General features: G+C 42.9%; 1 long non-coding RNA gene across 1 annotated transcript; it reads left to right on the top strand.

Annotated features, from left to right (window-relative positions):
• The first annotated feature begins 317 nt into the window (after positions 1-317).
• LOC117801146 lies at positions 318-9,996 on the top strand. Its single transcript, XR_004623650.1, has 2 exons — positions 318-5,485; positions 5,799-9,996. It is a non-coding gene; the product is annotated as an uncharacterized LOC117801146 (long non-coding RNA).
• Positions 9,997-10,640: the final 644 nt, after the last annotated feature.

Here is a 10,640-nt window from a genome sequence, read left to right as displayed (position 1 = left end):
CAGAACAATGTGAATTGGTACATGGTAGGCGCTTAATGAATACCGGTTGAAAGCATGTATGGCTTTGGAAGCCTATTCCAAGGCCCTGAGGAAGGGCTTTGGGCAAAGAAGACTTCCAAAGACTGGCTCTGGCAATGCAGGGGAGATCCCAGCCACCAGACGTCTAATCAGACTCTGATCCCTTCCTAAGGATGGAAAGACCAAGTAAGCTGCGCCCGCACCCATTCGCCAGCCTCGGAAGGTCGGGGACTAAATAGGCAGAAGCGGCCAGAGCGCCGGCCCCAAGAGGAGCCTCCAAATGGGGGCGAGTGGCGTGGGCAGGCCCCGCCCGGAGCCCCGCGGCGCCCGGGGCCCCGAGCCCGACCTCCCCGAGCGCCCAGCGCGCCCCTCTCGCCCCTTCCCGCGTCCCCTCCGCGAGGCAGCGTCACCGACGCTTCCCGGCCAGGGGCGCGCGGGGGGTCGGGGGACACTCAGAAGCGCAGAGCGTGGGAGACGATGTGTGTGGGTTTGGGGGCTGGGGAGGTGGCGGGAATGCCTCGCGAGTCACATCGGCGCTAGGTTGTGGGGTGCCAGGGACCCGAACGGTGGGAGGTCTACGGGAGGGAACCCCGTGGTCCTCCAGTCAGCGCGTCTCCCTCACCACTGGCGACTGGTGCGCAGCGAGGAAGGGACGTGACCCTGAGGTCCTCGCTCCGGCCGAAGCTGGGCGCCCCGCGTTAACGCTATCGCGGAAATAAATGTCCTTCGCACCGCCCTCCGTCCACGCGCTAAAAAGCCACAAACCACTCTATACTCCTCCAGAAAGGGCCCGGAGAACCGGCCGGAGGAGACGTGGGACATTAAGTATCCAGTCGTTTCTGGTATTTTTCTAAGAGGTTCACGGGGTTCTCCCGCCAAGATCGCTTTACTGGTTACTTCCTCGTTGAAACGCCTTCTAAGTTCTGGGTGATTTCCGCGGGAAATCCCTGGGGCAGCAGCCAGCCATTCCGTCTGATGCCCAAATCATATCCCTGTCTCTCCAGATGCTCATAAGTTCCAGTAGGTGTCACACTTCGGGGTGGAAATGTCAGGAGGAAAAAAAAGAAAATCAACTCTGGTGGGAATGGGGAGCGAGTGGGAAGAGCGTTACAGTCAGACGTGGGCTCGACAGCCGTACTCTTGGCCTGCCTCTGCCGGACCGGAATCCCACGCTGTGGGTTCCATTTTCCTCATTGCCAGGAAATATCACTAGGAATTAAACGGCTTCTTTTAGCAGTGTCAAAGAAAGTGTTACTCTTGCCAGTCACCCATGAAGAGGGAGCCAAGAGCTGCCCAGAGCCAGTTCCCACAGCCAGGACTTTTCTCTAAAGCCAGAGGTCGGAAAGTTGAACAGAACGGAAGCTAATTGCCTGGCAGAGGGAAGAGGCATCAGAGGCCCAAAAGGGTGGGGGTGATTGGAGGGTGGCCAGGGTTGGTGGCCAGGGTGCCTTCTCTTTTACTTACCACTGGCTGCACTCCGCAGTTACCCAGAGGTGATTTCAACTGTTCGCCAACCTTGTGCCAGGGGCTGCCCGTGGTTCTGATATCAGCATGCACAATTTCAGGGCAGGAAGGATAAACTGTCAGAAAGGACATTTGGGGAGAAAAAAGGGTTCAGTTCGAGTAAAAGTAGAGATAATAAGAGAATCTTCAAACATACGTAGAAAATAATTTTTACTTTGGAATGATCTGTCGGGTTTGTGGATTTGTCGTTCTCTGCCATTTACTTTACAATAACTTTATTTTGCGGTCGATTCATTTTATTGAATCTCTGGAGCGATCTGGTAGAGAAGTGCAGAGAAATAAGTAGCATGCATTTGTAATAAACAGCTCTAAGTGTTGTTTTTGATTTTTGTTTTGTTTTTAAGGGGGTTCTCCTGAGTTTTGTAGTGCTGGAATTTCTATAAAGAATTTGTATTCTAGATACGTGCACATTACTTTCTCCAAATTTATGTCAGGCTTGAGATCCTAGGGTATCTTGTCAAAATGAATAAGCTCAATGTTTTAAAAAGAGTCGGGGGAGGGGGCGACTTACTGGCAAAGGTGTCCCTGCCCCCCTCCCCTCACTTCAGCACCTTGGCCAACACTCTTGAATTAGCTTTTGCCAAGACATTTCACTGGATCTTACACATCTAGTCGGGCAGTTTGGGCAGCGATTTTGGCAGCAAGAAGACACGTGCTTTGAATTTCATTCTACCAGGTAACTCTTAAAGGGAAGCAGGAAGGTGATGAGTTCTCTGAGTTGGCACCCACACTCAGTAGGATTCTGTGGGGCAGAGCATCCCTTTTGAACCTAAAACCTTCTAATTGGACTATGTGTGGAGACTAATCCTGGCTTACGTGATCCAATCCCTTAAGATCCTTTATGTTTGCTGCTTCGAGTCCTCAAATCCTGGTTGTCAAGGGAGAATATTAATAGGATAGGGGAAGAAGATTATGGGTAGCCCACTTCAATACAGTCAAGTAGAATTGTGTGTATTGGAGCAAGCTGTCATATATTGAAGAGCATTTGAGAGACACAAGAAGGTTCTATTGAGAACAACTGTCTCGCTGCTAGATTCATACAGTGCCCTTTCTAAAAACCCTGTTTGGGGGACCAAAATCCTCCAGAATGTTACAGAGAGTTTGTTGTAAGGTTGGAACTGTTCTATCCAATAAGAATAGACAAGGTTGTCAGATTAACAAGGTAGTTGTGAGTTGCAGACCCCAAGTGTGGGTTAAGTGTATATATATACATTCTTACACACACATACACATAGGACAGGGAGGCTTCAAAATGTGTGTGGCTTATGGAGAACACAGAGCAGAGAGATGCTTAGTGAGAGCAGCTGACTAGGGGGCCAACTTTGAGGGCAGTTGTTGAAGAAAGTAGAGCTATAAGCCAGAGCAAACTTGATTTCAGTTTTTAACCCAAGGCACCATGCAGGCTCACGTGCAAGCAGACACGTCACCAGGGCCAACCTTGTTTTACAACCCTCTTAAGAACAATTAGGGAGAGATACCCGCACTCCCATGCTCACTGCAACATTTCCACAATAGTCAGGCTATGGAAACATGCCTAAATGTCTGTCAAGGAATGACTGGAAAAAGAAAATGTAGTATATATCCCAACCTTTAAAAAAAGAGAAATCCTGCCGTTTGAGACACTGGATGAACCTAGAGGACGTTATGCTGAGTGAACAAGTCAGACACAGAAAGAGGAATACTGCATAAACTTACTGATCTGTGGAATCTAAAATAGTAAATCTCATAGAAGGAAAGAGTAGAATGGGGCTTACAGGGGCAGGAGGTAGGGAGGTGGGGGGGATGAAGAAATGGTGGTCAAAGACCACAAAGTTTCGGTTGCACAAGATGAACAATTTTTGGGGATCCGACGTACAGCATAGTCGACGATACTGGATTGAATACTTGAAAGTTGCTAAGAGGATAGGTTTTTAGTAAAATCTTCTCCACACACGCAGCGGTAACTACGTACAAGTGGTGGTGAAGCCGTTTGACTTCATCCTGCTGATCTCGTCACAATGTAAACATGTATCGAAGCCTCAAGTTGTACTCCTTAAATATATACAATTTTTATATGTCACTGCATCTCAATGAAGTTTTAAAAAGGAAAAAAAAGCAATCATAATAATACATAACAGTTACAAACAAAAGCCATATATTTTAAAAAGAGAAATATTTGCTCCTTAGTTATTCTAAAATTTTTTCGTGGAAAACGAATCACAACTCATGCCAAGGCCCATCTCAGGATCGGGAAGAGTTTAAGTAATTTCCAGACACTTCATTCATGATAGACCCACAAAGCAAGCGTCTTTAGAGCAGAATCTCCATTGGAAAATGATAAGAAACGGTTCTCCCATGTCAGAGGGAGAATTTTACTGAGTGTTTTATTACTTTGGTTGAATATACATGTCATGTTGGCCTCAAAGTTGTAATGCTACTAGTTAGAAATTCTTTACAGGAAGCTATTCTTTTAAAATGTATGAAGTGTATTTGTATTTTTGTGTGAATTAATTCATTTAGATGGCTTTCTACAATTCATTAAGCTATAAACCTAGGATTTGGACACTTTTCTGCATACATGTTTGATAGCAAATTCAAAAGAAAAATACTTTTAAAGAAAGTAGAGATGACTTTTCTGCTAACACCATATTCGTTCTGTCACTTTGAGAGAAATGGAGCTTTATTTATGGAACGTGATTGCGTTGAGTCCGAGAAATGGAAGACTCTGAGGAACAAATAACCATCTGGTCAATTTTTGCCTAAAGCCTCTTATGTATTTCCCAGATGGGAACCACCTTATGTGTATGCACTCCTGAATGCATTTATGACCTTTACTCTGTCGTTATGCAAAAATTCCTCTGCAAGTCATTGTTGCATTGTGACTAAGCTTATTAGCTTCTTTTATTTATTTTTATTTGTTTTTGAAGTACAGTTGACAATGTTATATTAGTTTCAGGTGTACAATGCAATAAGTCTACAATTCTACACATCACTCAGTGCTTTCCATGACAAGTGTAGTTGCCCGCCACCTGTCACCTTACATTATTACAGTATTATTGAGTATATTCCCTATACTGTACTTTTCATCTCTGTGACTTATTTCCTTTATAACTGGAAGTTTGTACCTCTTATTTCCCTTCATCTGTTTCATCCACACAAAAAACCAACAACGTGACAACCACCCCCCTGGCAACCACCAGTTCGTTCCTTGTATTTAAGAGGCTTCTGTCTTTTTGTTTGCGCATTTGTTTTGTTCTTTAAATTCCACATATAAGAAATCATAAGGTATATTTGTCTTTTTCTGACTTATTTCATTTAGCTTAATACCCAGTAGGTCTATTCCTGTTTTTGCAAATGGCAAGAGTTCTTCCTTCTTTTTATGACTGAGTAATATTCCATATATACATATATACACACATATATATATGTATGTATCTATATCTATATATCTATAGCTCCTTTATCCGTTCATCTGTGGATGGATGCTTGGATTGAATCCATATCTTGGCTATTGTAAATAATGCTTCAATATACAACAGGATGCCTATGTCTCTTTGAATTTGTGTTTTCATTTTCTTTGGGTAAATACCCAGTAATGGAATTACTGGGTTGCGTGGTATTTCTGTTTATTAACTTATTTTATTTCATTAACTTCTTTTAAAGAGGAAACGTCCTCCCAGAAGTGATTGTACTTACCCAGTATGGGTGTACGCAGAAAACATAAAGGGTAAGTGGTTGAGAAAGGACAGTATTGACTTCAGTAATCACAAAAGTTCCATATCCTTCCTTTCCTTTGACATGTTTTAACTTCTTCTGTGCTGCAGTGATACTACTTTTGATATTTTAGGGAGCTTTGAGTAAGAAGCAGAACTCTGACAGACCAAAGATCTTGGGTTGAGAAGTAATGCCTGTAAACATGTTTACAGGAGCAGAAGGAAGAATTTCCTCTCCTCTGAACTTTATGGTATGTAAATGCTTGCGAGTAGGAGGGGCTTCAGACACTTGAGTGGGAGATACTAGAATTTCCACAAAGTCGTATGCTGGGAGTGAGAGCAAGTGATAGATGCAGAAAGTGATACTGAATGAAAATAGAACACTTGTCTCACTGTCCGCAGCTCAGGTTCAAGCAGGATGTGGAGTGAAGGCCTGTTTGTTCCGCGCCCACAGCACAGTCTCGTTTGGTTTGGTTTGGTTTTGACAGGGTTCTTCCTGACAAAGGTGTTAAGACTTCAGCAGAACTCATAATCACAGGGCTTATGTTGTTTGTGTTCCTTCAGGAGGAACGTCCCTGGCCTGGGGATGAAGTCAACACAAACTTAGTTTACAACTAAGGTTGAATGTTACTGATTATATCGACTACAGTTTTTTCTTACTTCTCAAGTGCATTGCAGAAGTGACTTTGAAGATAAATGGTAACAACAGCGGGATACAGACAACTTCTAGATGGGACCAAAACCAAAAGAATGAGTGTGGTTCTGGCTGTCTTCTTCTTCACAACGATTTTCTCTGAAGCCTCACAAAGAAAAAGAGCAGGAATACATGTGTCAGGATAAACCATTGATGGAGAACCCATGAAGTGCCTGGCACGAAGTTCAGTGTGTAGTTCTCTGAGCCATCCTATCAGGATGTTATTATTGCTAAAACTTACAGAGGAAGCCGTGGAGACTCATAGGGTTAAAGACCTCACCCTTAGTTAAGGAAACTCTCTTGCATCCTGAATAGTAACTAGCAGAGCCTTACCTTCCAGTACCGTAGTGGCGTCCAGCAGCATCTGTAGACTGGAAGGCTTGAGGACTTGAATCTGCTTGATGTTGCACTCTGATTGTTAGCTCTGATAATTCTGATACTCGTCAGTGCCTACTCCAGCTTTCCTCTGAGGTTAGAAGCAGAGCAGAAGCTGTTCCAAGTACCTATAACAATGGGTAACCCACCAGAGCTCAGTTGTGAAGTCCTTCGAATATAAACTTGCTCAGCCATCCCTGTGCTGTCTATCTGGCAAAGTCATACGCATATTGTGAAAGAGGGTGGGGTTATTTCTTCTCAAGTCGACTTCTGTCTAGGACAGCCTGCTTCTCCATCGCGATCACTTTACCCCACTCCTGCAAGTGCCTGAAATTTTCCAGTGCATCACGTGTCCTGCACTGGACATGTGATGCACATGTTTTCATTTAACTAGGTTGTGTTGCGGTTCTTTTTTCACGCACTTTCTTATTCAAAGGGGTGATTCGAAGTGTCTTACAATGATGCATATAAGGCAACAATGAAAAATATAGTGAATGAGGGGGTAAATAGCAATATTAGCAACAACTAAAAAGCAGTATTAGGAAAGTTAGGTGTTGTCAAGAATAGATTCGTGAATACAGCGCATAACCATTAAGTCCCACAGTCTTGCTAAGACTGTTTCCTGGTGTCCAAGTTGAAAAGGAAAACATCATCAGCCGTGAGATTAAGAGGTCTGCAGTGTAAAATAAAATATTTTGCTCTATATGTGTTTGGCTTTTACTTATACTGAGACTCAAGAGACAAGACATTTTTTTTCTGTGATTATTCATTCAGGGCAGTAGAGATTCCCTTAGAATGTGGGCCCTGGGCCAACAGCTTTGGAATCACCTGGGAGCTTGTTAGCAATGCAGAGTCCCAGTCCCCATGCCAAGTCTACTAGAAGAGAACATGTATTTTAACAAGATCCTCTGGTAATTTATAAGCATATTAACATTTGAGAAACATAAAAAATAAGCTACAACTATAGCCATAATTTTGCAGTGTATTGTCAAAGGCAATTGGGTGAGGGTCCAATACAATACTGTTTATACCGTGACTCTTTGAAAGAGTTGCTTGAGGCAAAAGTAAAGTGTAGATCACCTAGAAATGTATGAAAACGGGATCGGTTCCTTGCTAAGTGACTTTGGAAGGTCCCTTGATCGTTCCTGTTATATTGTCTCCTTCATGCAGCACCTTAACTGTAATGTAATCTTACACTTCCAGGGTAAGTAAAAAATTCCATAGCATATATGAAATAGTCACAGTCTGAATCTGCAAAAGTTCTGACCCCGGTTACATCCCTAAAGATGAGTTCCAGGGTGAGGCCAGTGTTTCCGTGCTTACCAGAGAATTTTAAAGCAGGATCACTAGAACTCACGAAGGACATGCAATAATGAATCGTTGCTTTACAAGATTTATGTTGCTATCATTGAGGCCGTTAGTGATTTGAAAACAATTGGTTATACCAGCAAATCTGATTGCTGGAATCAGAAAGTCATGAAAGGTTTTGTTTTGTTTTCTTTTGTTTTTCTCTCTTCTAGTCATTGAATCTCAGAAAAACATGATGTCTCTCCTTCACATAAGAATGTTCTAAGGATGGAATTCTCTGGAGTTAAAGGTCTAGATTTCCCCACATGTTGTGATGTCGTCCAGGTCCCTTTGGCTGCCTTTCAGCCCGTTTTGGGATGCGCGTTCCTCTCCTCCACGTTCACGAGCACTTTGAACAATCTGGCCAATTCGGGAGTTGGTCTAGGAAATTTCAGAGCGTGTGAGTCTGGCGAGCAGAATTCCAACCCTGGCTCTGTGACTCTTTGTGAAGTCATGCCTCCTTTTGCAATCTCTGTTTTCTCATCTGGGAAATTAGGGGATTTGATGATTGGGTCCTTGCATTTGCCATTCCTCTGCCCCAGAGTTCTCATGGCTTCTCCTCCTCTGTCAGGTTCTCCGATGTCCCCTTCTCAGGGAGGTCGTCCTGCATCACCAAGTGGAAGTATGTCCCGCAGCCTTCCCTCCCCTGCAGCCTTCTGGGTTCCATTACTGTCCTTCATTTTCCTTGTGGCTCCTACTGCCACCTGAAGTAGATCTTTTTACTTATTTAATTTCTTGTTTCTCTTTCCCAAACTTCCTCCTTTCAAATAGATGTGCCGTTGAGAGAAGGAAAGGTGTCTATTTCACTACTTTTAAACTCTATTTACTATATGAAAGTAAGAGGAGGGAAGAGTCTCCTTTTCACTGCAAATGAGGTGCTAAAAGCAGCATCAGGAGAGTGGGCTGGTCGCACATCAGTGAGCGACTGTAATGGAATTATGACTTACAAATGGCCAGTTTGTCAGTGTCTGCTGCTGATGCTCCTTGAGTCACCTTCTTCACCACGTACTCAGAAAGACAGTGAGCACGTCCTGTGTGCCAGGTACTTGACTCGTACAATCTCTTTTAATCCTCATGACAAGCGCTCAACCAAGGATTTTTATTCCTATTCTAGAGACGAGAAGGAAGATGCCTTGAGATCGGGCTTGGCCCAGATCAAATGAGGAGACACTGATGGATCCCAGAGTCACAGGCAGGTAGCCCAGCTCCAGAGCTGGTGTTCTCCACAGCTGCTCTGTCCCGCGGACCAGTTGCCCCAGGCAGGCAGGCTGGCAAGCCTCATTACACGTGCAGTTAGCAACCAAGCCGGAGAGAGCAAGGACAGAAAAGGAAACCCCAGAGCACTCGCCATAGGAAGAGGGTTTGAAAAGGAGCTTCTTAACAAAAGAAGACCTGTGGCTACTTTTGCTCTGCTCAACCATTCCTCATTCATGACATCTCAGTAATGCAGGATATCAGGCACGACTCTAGCTTTGGACACTTTATCCATACTCAGTCGTTTCCCTAGGACAGGACCGGCATGGAGTGGGTTAAGCTTTGCAAACAAAGCCTCCTTCAACTCTGAAAGGGACATCGTTTGATTCTTTTTCTTCTATAGAAATACATTTCTGGCACGATCAGCATGGAGTAATTGGGTTGCAGCATTACATCTGCTATATTGTCTTCTGTAGTCTTGATTTTGATGCTTGTGTTTACAAACAAGAGGAGTTTTTTTCCACTGAAGTGAGATTTGTTTGCTCTCATCTTTCACTGCAATGTCAGTCAGCTGGAAAGAAATGGTTGTGTTTGCTGGACACGACATGTTGACCTACATTAAATGATGTAGAAATAATAAAATTTAATGAATGTAACTGAGTTAGTGGCAATAGAGAAAAACACTTGCCTTTGAAAATGTTAATATTTTGCAAATGGACCGAAGTGGAAACGCCTCTGAGACTAGAAGAATTAATGGACCCAAATTAGGCAGTGTTCCTTTAATTGAGCTGCTAAATGTGAAAATAGTCAGTTTTTCTAATTCAATTTCAACGTACCACCTCTCCTGACATGGGATTTGGGAAGCTTGGCAGCTCTTTAAGCAAAACACCAAAATGGCAGAGTTTAACAATAGGTCTGTTTAAAAAGATGACACCACTTATGATGGCACAAAGAGCTTTTCTTTATATAATTATTCTAGTAATTACCAATTTAAGTGACTAATTAAGGTTGTCAAAATGGCCAATGACTTTGGCCTTTCAAATCACACATTCTATACAAAGAACACAGGTGTGACGTGGCAAACAAGCAAACAAAAAACTTGAACAAAATTTACTACTCAATGAAATGTGATAATTAAATTATTTTTGAACATCCATTGTTTACTCGATTAGCTCTTAAAAGTCTCTTTGTCACTGTTCTTAGAATGAGAAAATGGAAATTGTTTACAGCTGAGTAACCTTCACAAAAATGAAGAGTGATGTGAAAGCCCAGTGACTTTTTTAAAGAAGAAAATTCATATATGGATACCTAATATTTAAAGTTATTTATGTTTACGCTTTTACATTACTTATTTAAAAATCAACATTGGGGCACCTGGGTGGCTCAGTTGGTTAAGCGTCGACTCTTGATTCCAGCTCAGGTTGTGATCTCAGGGTCCTGGGATTGAGCCCTGTGTCAGGGTCTACACTGGGCGTGGAGTCTGTTTGAGATTCTCCCTCTCTTTCTGCCCCTCCCCCTGCTCGCTCTCTCTTTCTCTCCCAAATAAATAAGTAAATAAATCTTTAAAAAACATAAAAACCTGACATTTATTCAAAAGAAGGTTTCATTTCCAAATGAAAAGTATTCCGGTTTGCTTTAAAGCATATCTGTATACATAACTTTAAGTTTTCTCTGTGTGTGGAAATATTAGTAATAAAATTTATTGGCACACTGATACGAACAGAGGGGTTCTTTTAGGACCTTTCTGAGTGCTAACATGAAAGGTCATTTATTAACTTCAATTTTTTGAAGTCAAA

The sequence above is a fragment of the Ailuropoda melanoleuca genome, chromosome 2 (genome assembly GCF_002007445.2).
Source record: "Ailuropoda melanoleuca isolate Jingjing chromosome 2, ASM200744v2, whole genome shotgun sequence".
NCBI classification, from domain to species: domain Eukaryota; kingdom Metazoa; phylum Chordata; class Mammalia; order Carnivora; family Ursidae; genus Ailuropoda; species Ailuropoda melanoleuca.
The sequence above is the reverse complement of the archived record's forward strand: the minus strand, read 5'-3'. Positions and strand labels throughout refer to the sequence as shown.